This window comes from Spodoptera frugiperda, chromosome 21 (genome assembly GCF_023101765.2).
Source record: "Spodoptera frugiperda isolate SF20-4 chromosome 21, AGI-APGP_CSIRO_Sfru_2.0, whole genome shotgun sequence".
Taxonomy (NCBI): domain Eukaryota; kingdom Metazoa; phylum Arthropoda; class Insecta; order Lepidoptera; family Noctuidae; genus Spodoptera; species Spodoptera frugiperda.
This window is the reverse complement of record NC_064232.1, coordinates 1,949,449-1,964,229: the sequence shown is the minus strand read 5'-3', so window position 1 is coordinate 1,964,229 and position 14,781 is coordinate 1,949,449. Positions and strand designations below refer to the sequence as shown.

At 37.4% G+C, this 14,781-nt stretch overlaps 1 protein-coding gene and 1 long non-coding RNA gene across 3 annotated transcripts in view; one reads left to right on the top strand and one right to left on the bottom strand.

Annotated features, from left to right (window-relative positions):
* The window catches only part of LOC118280315 (uncharacterized), a 227,547-nt gene that overhangs the window by 116,948 nt on the left and 95,818 nt on the right, over nt 1-14,781 (bottom strand). The window lies entirely within an intron of this gene.
* On the top strand, nt 480-11,815 carry LOC126912052 (uncharacterized). Its single transcript, XR_007706669.1, has 2 exons — nt 480-1,437; nt 11,581-11,815. It is a non-coding gene; the product is annotated as an uncharacterized LOC126912052 (long non-coding RNA).

The following is a 14,781-nucleotide window of genomic DNA, read 5'->3' as shown; positions in this document are numbered from 1 at the left end:
TATCAGAGATATTGTAAAAAACATTTTTTGAAAAGAGTAACGATGGAGTTTCTTGCTCGTTCTTCTCCATTCGAAGCAACACTTTGGAACGAGCGCCTAGCTTCACTGACAGACAGACTGACGGACAATTCAATTTGACGTTTCAAAAGTGCCTAATTTAGGATTAATTGAAATAAATGCTTTGACTTTGACTTTGACTTTATCGCCGCTGGTTTTTCGGGTGTCCATGGGCGGCGGCGATTCCTTACCATCAGATGATCCATCTGCTCGTTTACCGGCTTATACCATAAACTGTGGACTACCTAGCGGGTTAACGGAGATCCGGCTCGAAAAGCAGAATTAGGGAACGGGGTGGCTTTTGGTTAGTAAGAGTCTGATGTGACACTCCCTATCGCCTCCACTATTGCCTCGCCCAAGGCGGGAGAATTCATTGGACGTTTAACCCCCCTCAAAAAAAGAACCTACTACCATATCGAACAGACTTCAAAGTTATATACTGGACACAATTCCAACAAGTAACACAAATCATCTTTGTAGACTACACCTCCAATGAAAATCGATTATTCAATATCTTAAATACTTCAATTGACCTCCTAAACTGTATTTGCTAAACAAATATCGACCTATTCGTCCTCATAATAGAATTTCCTTTAACATACGAGCAATATGTCGCGTAATAAACTAAAAAACACAAGTTACAGAACAGAGGTGGCGGAAACGCAATTTCCAAATATCGATTTCTTCTGACGACTGCACAACTACATAACCCATTTATCTACCACCACAAACAACACCCTAATACCAACTTAAACACTCATGTTATACAGTCCCTTTTACATTGACACACTGTGTCACTTACAACCATTTGCATTGTTCACCACTCCAAGTTTATTCCCTTATACTTCAAAGGAAAGAGAGCTTTGTTGTGAATGTGTTAAAGTATAATTTTGGCTGTGTTGCGGTGTGATTTAAGTCGTTATTTTATCGAGTTAGGGTCCGGATTCCCCTTCAGTTGGCATTGTAAACAAAACGCCTATTATAATGGACATCGTAGTGTTGTGCTGTTATCGATAAACTGAGATGGGGCGATAGTGCTGCGACTGATATGTGACGTCAGTTTTACCGTAATGACGTGAGAGTTTTTAAGGCCTACACAAATGTTCTTTTGGTTAATATTAAATGATAAATGATATTTATTTTGCAAATACACGATACAATGTAACTCTTTTACACGTCAATCTCTTAAATAACTAGATGAGGCATTTCCTATCGGACTACTCTGAGAAGAAATGTCTAAACAAACTCAGAGGTCATAGTCTCTTTTAAAGTCCAGACAAAATCAATTAAAGTTGTCGAAGATTGTTCGTCGGATCATCCGGCAACAGCCGTCAGCTGAGCTGATTGTAAACTGACACATGCGTGCTGCCATCTGAATAGGTCCGCTCAAACTGTTGTGGTTCTTTCCTCAAAACACCACTACAGAATCAACTTGCACGGTTCTCCAACATATTTAATTGATTTTGTCTGGACTTTAAAAGAGACTGTGACCTATGAGTTTGTTTCGGCATTTCTTCTCAGAGTAGTCGGATAGGAAATGCGGGCCTCATCTAGTTATTTAAGAGATTGACGTGTAAAAGTGTTATTTTGTAACATACTCGCAGAAATAAATATCATGTATGATTTAAGGGGTTGAATAAATTATGGAGTTCATGTTACTTTAGGACAATGATAATATTGTTAAGAAGTTGGATGTAGGAATAATGTTTAAGGAAGAAAATTCGAAGACATTAAGAAAATAACAAGTATGATGATGTCGGTTAAAATAGCATTACATGCCATGTTTCTTCTTCCGTGTTCCTTGATAAGGAAAGGATTGATAGGGTTGTTACAACATGTTTTTTTAAACATTGCATGTCGGAAGTGGCCCTGGTAAGGGACTGAGTGACGCGTTTACCGGACTGACCATGTGATACCCCAATATTTGGTGTAATAAGTAGTAGTATGTTATTTAAGACACACTTAAAATACTTTAAACTTATATTATTAATGTGTGTAACTGATTATTGTACCGTTCTATTCAATTAAAAGAATAAAATTAAAAAAATGTTAAAGTCCATCTGTTTGGATGTTTGTCCGTCAATCACGATGAAACTACTGAACGGGTTTTGATGAAATTTGGTATACAGACTGGGTCTGGGCTGACTTGAATGATAGTATACCTCTTATTCCACGGAATTGCGGACGAAGCCGCTGATAGAAGCTAGTAAGTAATTGATATTGTTTTATGACATAAGCACAACTTTTTTTCAGTGAAAGAGTATTAATATTTTTTTTTTTACAAAGTCGGCACAATGCTAACACTCATACAATATTTTTTGTAGTAGTTGTAACAGAAAAGCTTAGAAAAACCATAAAATATTTCATTTTGCAATCGATCATAATAAGACTACATAATGATGCCCCATGTAAATTCTCAACCATTTCAACTCACACAACCCTGAAACCTTTTGACTTTCCATTGGCCAAAAAACCCACAAATTCAACAAACGCTGATACCAAAATAATTATGAAAACTTTTCGAAAACTCTCCGAAAAATTTCCGAATTCGCCCAAAAATTGGAAAACGGAATATCCTTTACATAACCTCAAATTGTGATGTTTGAACTTTCCATATTTACTTCGGCCGAAGTTAAATAATCATTTTCAGGGAGTTTTCATGAGAATATTTTCGATGTTTTCACACATTTCGGGTGTAACTGAAAAGTTCTTTTTACATATATACTCTTCAAGTTTGTGTTTGAGTTAAATACATATATTAAAATAGAAGAATGCCTATTCGTTTTATTCTTACTAATATTATTGTGTTTGTCTTTCCGTTACGTACAACAACAGAGCGATTTTATGCTGTGATTTTTGTATCTAGACGTAAATTGGAGGCTGGAAAGTGCTATGGACTAGCATTTTTCTTCAATAATGGAACAGCACAGAGTTATTACTAAAAAAATAAGTGGTTGGGTGACCGGCTGCTGTGCAACATCTCACAGATTCTACTCACAAAAGTAATCATTGCATTTTCTGAGTAAAATGTCAATTTTTAAGCCCAGAGTCAGGAAGTTCAGCGGTGTTTCACCCTTGAAAAGCACGTAAAGCCGTTGGTCCTGCACCTGACCTCTCTCCAGTCGTGTCGGTCTGCCGTCCCATCGGGTTCAGAAAGTGAGGGAACAGAGAGTGCACCTGTGTTTGCGCACACACTTGTGCACTATAACATCTCCTGCGCAGTGGGTTAGTTTAGTTAGACAGACTGGCCGTCATAATTGAAATCGATTGGGAGATTTATTTATGATTACGCAAGCGAAGTCGTGAGTAACAGCTAGTATGAATATTTATTGTACAATGTTATTAATTTCATAGTATTTGTGTTGTATGAAAGAAAAATTGTTCCAAATTTCATTATAGTTCTATAATTCTAGATTGTAACTTAGTACATATAATAAATACTAGATTTCATATTATTGGTTTTGTTGTGTGTATAGAAACAGTATTTTATTAGTAACTAACAAAAGGTTCGACAGAAACTTAATGTAAAGATTTTGGCATTGTTGGTTTGTATTCAACTTAAATAACAGTAACACATAAAATAAATACAAAGACCATATTTTTTCATTGATTCTAATTAAAAAAGGCATATTTTTTCAAGTTTTATAGAATAAAACTAACAGACGGATCACCTGATGGTAATCGATCAGCGCAGCCCATGGACACCCGCAACACAAGAGCAGTGCGTTGCCGGCTTTTAAAAAGGAATACGCAAATATATACAAATTAGTATAGATAGACACAAAACTATTATTATAATTACAAACCAACTTCTTTAATACCAAAGACTTTAATCTAACTAGACAGCAATGATTTATTACTCAAACTACTATTTATTACTTCTAAACCCAAGAATACTTAAAACATTAATTTATTAAAGCCATCAATAGTGACACAGATTAATTTTGATTATTAATAAAAACATCGGACTCACGCGGGATTCGAATTCACGGTCTCCGATTGTGTTATAAAGTCGTATTTATTAATAATAAAAAAACTGGTAATAAATCAAACGAAAGCTGGATAAAAAGCTCATTTTTTAAAATCGATAATAATCGGTTCAATTTTTATCGACACTTGTCCCAACACTATATTAAACGAGATTGTGTAATTCGAGTCGCTAGGTTAGGGCTATCAGTAATGACGTATGAATATATAATATTTGTCATACGCCCCTTGTAATAGCCAACCGATCATATCGACACAAAATGGGCAACCACTCATCGAAATTCCAATCAAAGGACATGGCTAAACCAAAGTATGGACGTCGTAACCCGTACAAATAAATATTGTATAAATATGGTACCTAGCAATAAATAAAGCCGCATAATTAAAGATTGATATTTTGTAGTTAAGAAGGTCCAGAAACTTGGCATATCTGCACAATCCTTAAAATAAAGTAGCGCTCCTACGTCAAACAACGTTACAAAAACTTCAAAATATAACATTGCTCTGAACTTTTACCAAGGCGTTTTGATGTACCTGTGCCGAAAGTTATTTATATATGAGGTAGATAGGTAAACAATTCTGCTTATACTAGATAATGAACAGAAAGTAACCAAGGACAGACACAAAATATATAGTAAGATTGTGCAATCTTATACAAAATATATATTTTGTGTCGATCAAAACATTTACAATTATTTGGTTTCAGAAAAAAGTCATTATATTACCGTTATTAAAAATTGATGTTCGTTTAAATATTTCGATTTGATTTTCGGGGAAACTAATGTCCTAATAATAGCTTGCAGTACCTACTTCCGTATTGTCATGTCAAACCACAACAGAAAAAAATCAATTATGAAACTTATATTTTGTTAATTTTTGTTCACCAAGTTATAAGAATTAGTTAAACACAAAATAATTCATAAGTGAATATTTAAATGATACGGGTTAGCGTCAAATTCGTATTCTTGTTATTATGCCTGGGTCAGTCATTTAGCCATCTCCTTTATCGTGGAAAAACGACAATAAAAAATATCGATTTCCCATCACTAGACAGTTAATCGATTTGTAATTAAATTTGTCACGTCACATCACTAGCTTACGGATGGGATCACTTCGAATTAATATTTTTTCATTGGCAATTTATTTTGCTAATTGAATTATTGTTTTATTAAAATGTTTCATTCAAGATGTTTCGAATTGCATTTATGAATGTAAAATCGTAAATTAATAATTCCTTTTTGAGTTTAATCTCGACTGACGTAATGGTTAATACAGTTAAAAGTAAACCATAGAATTATGTTGCTTTTCCACCAGAGATGTGCTATGCTACGTTGCTGTGGATGCGTTTGGTATCCTCCAATCATATTCATTGGTACATAGCATAGTTTTGGTCGAAACGGACTAAGCTAAGCTATGGTTTTAGATGGAAAGATGCTTCCTGTGGATGGCTTCCCTATATCGATACATCGTATACTCGAGCTACGCCTCTTCCTCGTGCATCTACTTTGCGGCGGCACATCTTTATAGCACAGCTTACTCGCACCGCACATAGCTTAGTAACGGTGGAAACGGTCACAGTTTCACAGCTTAGTTATCTTTGCTGCGTAGCTATATAACACATCTCTGGTGAAAAAGCACTCATAGAATGGATATCCCTAATTATCAATCTAACTAGATAACTAAAGAAAATGTTACATTCTTTTCTTTCTTTACGAGTCGATCCCTGCCTACCCCATCGGGGAAATAAAACTTAGTAGTAATTTTCCCATTGAAATTCTAGACGAATTAAAACATCTACCACTTCTGCTTATACTCTCACGAAAAAAAAGTGTGAACATAAATAAATAAATAAATAATTCATAAGTGGTGGTTTCAATTTTCAATGTTGTCACATGCCTCCCTATTTTTTTAGCCCGGTAACCCTATCCCGGTATTGTACCATTATGAGATTGAAACGGGGCTGCCAGCGATATATCACACGCAATTATATTTACAATAAACATTAAATTAATTCGATTTGTTCGTTTTTTCAAGGGGTTGCTTGGTATTTTGTGATGGTATTCAAAAATATTACAATTATTTTGGTGATATTCACAGACCCGGAGGTTTAAGACGTCCGCTTCTCATGCTTGAGAGAGTGCGGTTTCGAAATCTACCGGCGGCAAGTACCAATGTGACTTTTTCCGAGTTATATGTTATTTCTAAGATTATTTAGACACTATTGACAAACAAATGGTGAAGGAAAACATTGTGAGGAAACTTGGGCTTATCATGTTTAATTATAAGTTTGAAATCGTCAACCCACATTGAGTAAGCGTGGTGATTAATACTCAGTGGTACATTAAATTGACAACGTGTTTGTAGTTTGGGATTGCATATTGAAAAATAGAGAGGGGCGTGGTTTGTTATGTCCTGCGCTCCCCGTAAAGTGTCACGTGTTATGTTAAAGGGAAATCCAGTTATATCATTTACCTGAAACTGCGGACTACCCAGCGGGTTAACCGGGGCTCCGGCTCGAAAAACAGGAGTAGGAACGGCGTGGTTTTTAGCTAGTATTTGGATGATGTTCTACACTTAAAAATATGTGTCATCTCACACACACACACAACATCACGCCTTTTATCCCCGAAGGGGTAGGCAGAGGTGCACATTACGGCACGTAATGCCGCTATGTGTGTGCCGCTATATGTGTTATCTCCTCTTTGTATTTACTTCATGATTGTAACTACTTCGTCACGCAAATAAATAAAGCTGTTGTTTTAATAACAAATCCCGACATACGAATTCATCCATACTTTCACTACACTATACCACATCTTACCCCATAAACCATGGTTATAAACACCATTGTTTACATCCATCGCGTCCCATACTCCGTTGAGTCACCAAAGATGGAACATAAACCCAGTAATTCTTTTACGCGATCATACCAACTTTAATATTTTCTTATAGCAACTTTTATGCATCGTTCGCGACTACAAAAGACTTTTTATTATGACTCTTAACGGCTTTTTCGTCGTAAAATTTGTCTTAAAATCTGTGGGCATATGTCTTGAGTTATTGTATGTAGGTTGGGCGGTCGGTGGAGGGCGCCCTAGACGGACATATAGAGACCAGATTTGCGATATATTAGAGACAGGCCAAATTAATAGTACGTCAAATAAAGTCGGTTAAGAGTACTTTTAATTCAATTCTTTTGAATCTTTACTAATTACTAAGTACATAATCTATAGTAATATTATAAAGCTGAAGAGTTTGTTTGTTTGAACGCGCTAATCTCCGGAACTACTGGTCCGATTTGAATAATTATTTTTGTGTTAAATAGTGCATTTATCGAGGCTATAAAACATCACGCTATGACCAATAGGAGCCAAACAGAGCGGGTGAAACCGCGCGGAAGTAACTAGTTTTTCATAAACCATATTATCAAATTAGTCACTATTAATCCGATAACATTTTATACTCAATAACACAACTACATTTCACTTCTACCACTTTCTTTACTATACTCAAAAAACTTGAATCACAAACAAACAAACAATCACTCAAGCAGTCAAGTGTGATTGCGTAAAACAAACACGGCCCTAATGTGGAATTAAAAGCAATAATAAGTGTTTATAAGGCAGCGGATAACTCTTATTAACACACGTCCAGTGTATTTGTAGTGTTGATGCACTTTTGATGGCCACTGGGCAGTAGAAGTATAGAAGATTTAGTCTGTAAACGCATGAATATGTGTTTAGTTTCACATCATCAGCGTTATAAGTGGCCAATGCTGCCTCGCCTATCCCATAAAATCGAATCTAATAAAGTTATGGTACCAATTCCATAACATAAATGATAATGGGAATATTTGACGACGCTAAAACCAGAGTGATCTAAGTATATTAAATTGAAAAAAAAATAATATACAGCATACGTTTCCAACAATAACGCTTAACGCATTTCCTCAATTTTCTCAGAAACATATTTTTGTGCCCTAGATCACTCTGGTTTTAGCATCGTCATTTAAGGCATAATCTCAGCTCTTTAGAGTAATAAAACTAAAAGTAGTTAATGTATGTCACATCACACTCACACATCAACAGCCTATAAGTGGCCACAACTGTCCAAAGACCTTTTCTCACGTGGAGAAGGTTTGAGAATTAATCACCATTGCTCAATGCGGGTTGGCGATTTCAAACTTGTAGATGAAAATATAGAAATCATGAACCTAGAAATTATAATTATATCCACACGACGTTTTCCTTCACCGTTTGGCAGTGGTGTCTAAAGTCACATTGGTACTTGCCGTTCCGCGACACACGACGCGGCGATTGTTGCGCTGCTACTGTAGTAGTAGTCAGTAGCAGCAATCGAGGTCCTCGTCATTGTTACATGAATAAGCCCATAACATAAGTAAAATACTTATGTATTGAATAAAATTAATTAGGTGATAAATTAATTCATTGCAGTTCGGTGGGTTTGACTTTAAAAAAGGCATTAAGGTTCCTAAAACCATTTTTCGTCAAAATCAACCGAATGGAAAAATGAGTGTCCCCCCCCTCTAACTTTAAAATAAGAGAGCGAGAAAAATAATTTATGCTGTAGATTTCAATAGAAACTAACAACGAAAATTGGTTTGAACGAGATATCATTATTAGTTTTTAAGAAATTAAACATTTTCAAAAACCGCAAATATAACTTTGTCGTTCATACAAACACTATGTAAAACCAAGTTATTTTATAACTTTTATAATATGTCATCTACTTATTGTTACGGAACCCTTCATGGGCGAGTCCGACTCGAACTTGGCCGGTTTTACAAATGGCAGTCGCTAAATTGTACACCACACTTCCTTCTGACTCATAGGACGGATTAACGGTACTGTTTGTTTTTTAATAGGTTTGATGCACGCTTCGGGCATAAGTGCAATGGATAAACTAACTTAATACATTGTCATATGAGCCATTTTTCTAATGTTTAGAGACTCCGGAAATGATGACACAATTTTTTTTTTTTTTTTATGGAACAAGCCGGCATTCGAGCAGACGTATTACCTGATGGTAAGCAATCGCCGCCGCCCATGGACACTTGAAACACCAGAGGCGTTACAAGTGCGTTGCCGGCTTTTTGGGAGTTAGGAATTTAAGGATTGTTGTTCGGGAATCGAGGATGGGAAAGATTGGGAAGGGGGGAATTGGGCCTCCGGTCGAATTAAACAGGTACCTACCTATATGGTTGGTAACGCACGCGTGACAACTCTAGTGTTGCAGGTATACTTAGGTAATGGATTCGGCTTACCATCAGGCGGGCCGTAAGCTTAATTGTGATTTTTGGTGGTACAAGCCAGTAAACGAGCATACGGACCACCTGATCTCTCTACCGTGGGTGCGTTCACAAAAAAAAAATACATGTCACCCAGACTCGAAACAACAATCTGTGGATCACACAAAGAGTTGCTACGTGCGCGTGCGGGTTGTGCAGTCATTGGACGTTCAATATTTGTCAGCTACAGTAATTGGACAAAAAATCTTTTCCTACATTATTTTATGCCATTGTTAAGCAAAGAATATGATACACCTATCACAAATAATTGTACCTACTAAGCTAAAACGTTCATTCTAAAATTAACTTTAACCGAACATAAATAGAGTTGAAATTAATCTCACAAAGCAGGCACATCATAACATTGATTCCGGGATTATTACTGACATTTCTAAATACCTCCCAACTTTATCTAAGAGAGGTACCTCCCGTACCTCTAATCACAAGTCCCTCTGGGAGGGTTTTAACTGAAATCTTAACTGAATTCGATAGTATACCGCTTAGATGATCATCAAAAAGTTATTTACATAACTAATGCAAAACTAAGGTTTTAGTGGTAATGAAATTTGGATATACGGGGTCGTAATTGCTTGGGTAATACCTTGTTTGGTTTAACCGATTTAACATACATTGTATTTTGTGTAATCGGGGTAATTTGTAATGTATTTTTTTTTAAGTGGGTAAAATCATCCAATGTCTTCTCCCGCCTTGGGCGAGGCGAGAGGGAGTGTCAGACTCTTACTGACTAAAAACCACCCCGTTCCTACTCCTGCTTTTCGAGTCAGAGTCCCGGTAGTTATAACCGCTAGGTAGTCCGCAGCTCCGGATAATTTGTAATGTATAGCATGTCTTTGAAAATGTATTGTATTAAAGTTTTCATAAAGAAAATATTTTCTTTATGAAAACTTTAACATACAGAATGGTTAGGCACGGAAGCACATGTAAATACTTTTCATAGATTACAAGTGTCATGAGTCATGTGATCCAATTGGGTACCACTATATGGGTACAATTCTAGAAATACCCAGCCTCATCCAGGAATCGAACCAAGGACCTTTCGCTCAGCTGTCACGGTAGCGATCACACAACTAACAAGGCCGAAACATGACATAACTGTTTCATAGAGTATCAGAGAAATTTTTATTTTTTAAAAGAGTAGCGAATGGAGTTTCTTGCTCGTTGTTTTTCATTCGATGTTACACTTTGGCACACCTAGCTTCAATTAACACTCTTGACTCTCGAACTTTGGAAGAGAAAATGTATGACGCTATGCAAGCACGCATATATGCCAATATACATATGTACTTAAGCCTTCATATACACAAATGCTCCTGCTAAGACTCCGCCCTGTATGTTTCTCAGTCAAAGAGCAAAACTTGCCGATCGGAGTCGGCTTAAGTTGCACTGAGGGTAATTCACTGGGCGATTGGCGTACATAAGTTTATGTTACATCGAAATAGGTGTAATAGTTGTATACACTATGTTAGGGGATGTTATTGGTGATTGAGTAGCTACTACTAAGTAGAGGATCGATTCTGACTGTTTTCGGGTTCGATTCCCGGGTTGGGCAAAGTACTACTGGGTATCTCAGTAGTAGCACAGAATATCGAATCGTGCCCAGTATATGGCAATAGGCTTAACCCTTAATACATGGGACATATAATATAAATGGCGAAAAGTGGGTGTACATTTTACAGTGGCTTTATGTTGCTGTAATGTGCATCTCTGTCTACGCCGTCGAGGATAAAAGGCATGATGATGCACTAGAGGATTGATTCCTCAAAAGAATATACCATGAAGCAAGTACATAGAAGAGTCATAATGTGATTCTGCACTGTGACAAAACAAATCGGCCTTGCCCAATGATAAAAATAAGTAAAAAGGTTAAAGCGCTCAGAAAGTACCTACCACATTAAAATGTGGACAATTGGCAACGTGTTTGTAGTATGGGGACCGCTAGATGGAAAATAGAAAGAGCCGTGGTATGTAGCGTCTCGCGGTCCCCATAAAGTCATGCATTAATTTAAAGGTAAATCCAATAATGACATCTCTTTGTATTTACTTTATGGATTAGCAACCTATCATCTTCATTCACCTCTGCTGCTCTATTGATCTCCTTTGCATAGTTTGCAATGTTCTTTTGGTTGATATTGTTCGTCGGATCATTCAGCAACAGCCGTTAACTGAGCTGATTGTAAACTGACACATGCGTACTGCCATCTGAACAGGTCCGCTCATACTGTTGTGGTTCTTTCCTCTAAAGACCACTACAGAATCAACTTGCACGGTTCTCTCACATTATCCTCTATTTCATTGTCTGGACTATAAAAGAGACTATGACCTCTGAGTTTGTTTCGGCATTTCTTCTCAGAGTAGTCGGATAGGAAATGCCGGCCTCATCTAGCTATTTGAAATATTGACGTGTAAAAGTGTTATTTTATAATCTATTTACAGAAATAAATATCATTTATCATTTAGAAAGGTTAGCCATAATCACCACGCTCATGTTTTGAGTTGAGAACGCTGTTGCTACGTCTCTATCAAATGTCCACGGCTCAAAGGGGGTAGAAAATAGGGGCAGTGAGAACTATATTCACTCTGTAAAATCAAAACACTATCTAAGCAACATAAGAAATTAATGCCAAATCATTACCAATCACCATGCACGGTGTCCCATCAGCGGTCGACTGTCAGCCAATCCGTGGCCACCTCATAAATTATTACCCCGCAAACTCAATGACCCGGCGGTAATGGGATTACCCCGCCACCACTTACCCGTTACGGGAAGCCCCCTAAGTTTTATTGAAAGTTTTTAAAATTCTCTGACTTGCGTCGGTATAAAGTCGCCGTGTTTCAAAATTGGTTTGACGGATTGGTTTTTGGGTCAGTGTCAAATGTTAAGTGGACGGCAGAGTTGAATATATTTTGGTCACCTTGGTTATTCTTCCCGCGGGTATCGTAATAGTCGGTTCAGGGACTGCATATTAACAGAGACAGGGAAACAGCTCTAAACTAAACCCGTGCTGACGGGGCCCCGTGTTCTACGCGCGCCTCAAAGACCTATCAGACCACCACAGATGGAACCCAGTAGGCTGATGCCTGATCCGGAGTTGCGGACTACCTAGCGGGTTTACCGGGACTCCGGTTCGAAAAGCAGAAGTAGGAACAGGGTGGTTTTTAGTCAGTAAGAGTCTGACACTCCTCGCCTCGCCCAAGACGGGAGAAGGCATTGGATGATTTTCCCCCTCAAAAAAATGCAGTGATTTTGGCAAACTCGGAAGAAGTCCAAACATTGAACTAACGGGCTGTTATTGATAAGGTGACTAACATAATAATTGATTTGACTCTTGAGCTCAGAACCACAAAACTCATTTTTCCTTGTTGGATAACTCTCTACCGACGTTACGAATACTTATTCATTTACCATGTACGCTCGTTTTTAGCAACAAAAACTATTATTATATCGAAGTTTGGCTTCAGAAGTTTGTTTGTACAAGTTTTTTGTGACGTAGATGTATGGCCCAAGTTCGGGGCGGTGTGTGTAGGCGAGATCGTGGAAACGAAGTACCTTCCAATATAGGGAGTGAGGCAGGGGTGCCAAGTGATGTGATCGGTGGGAAAGCTTAGGTATTGGTGAATAAAAAGGTTAATCATTATTTTGTCTGCTTTCGGATTTGGGTATTTTTTTATAATGACACCCCGTCTGTTCATCAACGGTACATAATGTTAATGAAAATTTCAAATCTATTTAGTCCGTCAGTTGGGTAATGAAAAAATATTGAAGAATTTTTTTTTTATTATAAGATAACAATACTTAGCTAAAACGAATCGAAGTTTAGAATTGGGAGCAAATACAGCACGCGATATTTCAAATCAATACATCTTCGAAAATATTTGTTTCCGTAATAAAATAAAAAGTTCATTTCTAACGTGTTAAAATAATCTAACCGCCATACTCAGACATTTAATAGTTACTTAACCCAGTCCCCCAAAATCGTTACTAAGGAATAGATTAAGTAATGATTAAATGTTAATGAGTACGGCAGTAAGGGACGGACAATAAAATAAGAATAAGTCATCTGTCCTATTAAAAACCATCACGTAATATGACAAATGTACAACAGTACCTACGTTGAATATTCAACGATGGTAAAGGTCGGTAAAGGCACTAAACTTAAGCCCAAAGGACTGAGAACCTAGCGTCCTTCCAGGACATGCGAAGATATTTACTGGAACATCAATATTGTGTTGGCACGTTTTCGTAATGAAATAACTTATGTGCTACTGAACCTAAACTAGGGTTGCTACTAAAGGAAACTAGGTGTAGGTTTAGACTTTTAGGGTTGAAATGTACCTTTTGATGATGGGACATAGTTTTTGGAGAGAAAGTCTGGTAGGTACCCATGGACCTTTTTACCCTACAATAATGACCCCAGTGGCTACTATCAGCACCTGTAAAAGGACATCAGGTTCGTCAGTTTTTTTTATGGCATAAGCCGGTAAACGAACAGACGGATCACCTGATGGTAAGCAATTGCCGCTGCCCGTGGACACTTGAAACACCAGAGGCGTTACATGTGCGTTACCGGGCTTTTGGGGGTTAGGAATTTAAGGGTAATTGGGCCTCCGGTAAACTCACTTACACAACGCAAGCGTTGTTTCACGGCGGTTTTCTGTGAGGCCGTGGTATCCCTCTGATCGGAAACAGGGCTCTCCCACACTTGGCCTCTTGGAACATGGCTCCTAATACATGTTATTGTAACGGTAAAACCGTCTCCTGGTAACCCTGTCGTATAGTAGAGTTTATTTATTTTGACGTAGCGATATAAACGTGATGCGTGCCGCCTGAATATATTACCTGGGCTGAGACCGAACTCCCTACCACATATGTACATATACGTAGATATGTGTAGGTATATATCTACAGTCTCTCTGTATACTTAGGTGGTAACTTAGAATTGAATGTGCTGGTCTGGTGTATTGGTATTTAGGTAAATTTATTTATTATATTTTTTATGGAATAGGGGGAAATCGAGCAGATGGGTCACCTGATGGTAAGCGTTTAGCGTCGACTATGGACACCCGCAACACTAGAGAATGAGAAATTATGTAGAAGTTAAAGTCCAAGCATTTAAACCAAAGCATTTATTTCAATTAATTCATAATTGTACTTTGGAAACGTCAAATTGAATTGTCCGTCAGTCTATCAGTCAGTGAAGCTAGGTGTTCGAAGTAAAATCTGCCTATAATTTGGTCTAACTACATTTTGATTATTTATCAAAATAACTGATTGACTACTACTAGTTATACTAGCGATCACTCGGATCGCTAGTAGAATGGCCGAGTAAAGGGTCATGCAATGAAATACATTTTTTTTTTGTATATGAACAAATTAGAGAAAAGGCACGGGATTCTGGAATTGCGCCTAG